Source organism: Suricata suricatta, chromosome 6 (assembly GCF_006229205.1).
Source record: "Suricata suricatta isolate VVHF042 chromosome 6, meerkat_22Aug2017_6uvM2_HiC, whole genome shotgun sequence".
Lineage (NCBI taxonomy): Eukaryota > Metazoa > Chordata > Mammalia > Carnivora > Herpestidae > Suricata > Suricata suricatta.
Window position 1 is genome coordinate 117160715 of NC_043705.1, and position 2205 is coordinate 117162919.

A 2205-nucleotide genomic window follows, 5' to 3' on the forward strand; every position below is an offset into this window, starting at 1 on the left:
GCTATGAACATTGGGGTACATGTGCCCCTATGCATCAGCATTCATATATCCCTTGGATAAATTCCTAGCAGTGCTATTGCTGGGTTATAGGGGAGTTCTATTGTTAATTTTTTGAGGAACCTCCACTCTTTTGCAGAACGGCTACACCAATTTACACTCCAACCAACAGTGTAGGAGGGTGCCCATTTCTTCACATCCTCGCCAGCATCTATAGTCTCATGATTTGTTCATTTTAGCCTCTCTGACTGGTGTGAAGTGGTATCTCAGTGTGGTTTTGATTTGTATTTCCCTGATGATAAGTGACATGGAGCATCGTTTCATGTGTCTGTTGGCCATCTGGATGTTTTCTTTGGAGAGTGTCTGTTCATGTCTTCTGCCCATTTCTTCACTGGATTATTTTTTTTTTTTGGGTGTGGAGTTTGGTGAGTTCCTTGTAGATTTTGGATACTACCCCTTTATCCAATATGCCATTTGCCACTATCTTTTCCCATTCTATAAGTTGCCTATTAGTTTTATTGATTGTTTCCTTTGCTGTGCTGAAGCTTTTTATCTTGATGAGGAAAAATATGGAATGCTTCATGAATTTGCATGCCATCTGTGTGCAGGGGCCATGCTAATCTCTGTACTGTTTCAATTTTAGTATATGTGCTGTGAAAGTGAGCACAGAACATGGGAAATTTGAATGCTTGTGTATGTAAACGTGGCATCTCCATTTTATACTCAATATTGGCTATTCTATTGCTTCATGTTCTCTGAAAGCACATCAAAGTTTATTTATTTATTTATTCATTTTAAAGATTTAAAAAAATTTTTTTTAGTTATCTCTATACCCAACATGGGGCTTGAACCTACAAATCCAAGACCAAGAGCTGCACACTCTACCAACTGAGCCTGCTGGGTGTCCCTGCAATGTATTTTATTTTATTTTTTTATTATATGTTTATTTATCTTTATTTAAATTTTAGTTATTTAATATACTGTGCAACATTGGTTTCAGGAGTAGAATTCAGTGATTCATCAATTCATCATTTGTATTCAACACTCAGTGCTCATCATAACAAGTGCCCTCCTTAATACCCATCACTCATCTAGCCTATCTCCCACCCACCTCCCTCCATCAACCGTGTTTGTTCTCTATCAGTAAGAATCTCTTATGGTTTGTTTTCCACTGTCCTCTTTTCCCCTTCTTCCCATATGCTTGTTTCTTTTCGTAAATTCCACATATGAGTGAAATCATAGAGTATTTGTCTTTCTCTGATTAGCTTATTTCACTTAGCATAATACATTCTAGTTCCATCCATGTCATTGCAAATGGCAAGATTGCATTCTTTTTGATGGTCAAGTAATATTCCATCGTATTTATACACCACATCTTCTTTATCCATTCATCAGTCAATGGACATTTGGGCTCTTTCCATAATTTGGCTGTTGTTGATAATGCTGCTATAAACATTGAGGGTGCATGTACTTCTTCAAATCTGTATTTTTGTATCCTTTGGGTAAATCCCTAATAGTACAATTGCTAGATTGTAGGGTAGTTTTATTTTTACTTTTTTGAAGAACTCTATACTGTTCTTCAGAGTGGCTGTCCTAGTTGCATTCCTACCGACAGTGTAAGAGGCTTTCCCTTTCTCCAATTCAACACCTGTTGTTTCTTGAGTTGTTAATTTTGACATTCTGACAGGTGTGAGATGGTATCTCATTGTGGTTTGGATTTGTAGTTCCCTGATGTTGAGTGATGTTGAGCATCTTCTCATGTGTCTGTTGACCATCTGCCTGTCTTCTTTGGAAAAGTGTCTATTCATCCCTGCAATGAATTTTAAATTCCAATACACAGAATCAATATTTTGTTTTCTAATTAAAATTTAAAGTTTAACAATAGTAAAATAATTTTTTTACTTAAGAAGTAATCTTTTCATACTTATATGAAATTTCATGATCCAAACAAATGGAAAAAGTTTATTTCTAAGAATCATAAATCCAAGATTATGATCCAAAAACTAACATTTGATAGATGAAATTATAATATGCACTTATGATAGATTACTGTGGTATCTAAAATAATATGATATTTGGGTGCCTGGGTGGCTTAGTTGGTTAAGTGTCTGACTCTTGATTTCAGCTCAGGTCACGATCTCACAGTTCATAGAATTGAGTCCCACATTGGGCTCAGTGCTGACAGCACAGAGCCTGCTTGGGATTCTT

The 2205-nt window shown here is 36.1% G+C and overlaps 1 non-coding gene across 1 annotated transcript; it reads right to left on the minus strand.

Annotated features, from left to right (window-relative positions):
- Positions 1-560: 560 nt before the first annotated feature.
- On the minus strand, positions 561-664 carry LOC115295040. Its single transcript, XR_003910273.1, has one exon. It is a non-coding gene; the product is annotated as a U6 spliceosomal RNA (small nuclear RNA).
- Between the last annotated feature and the right edge of the window lie 1541 nt (positions 665-2205).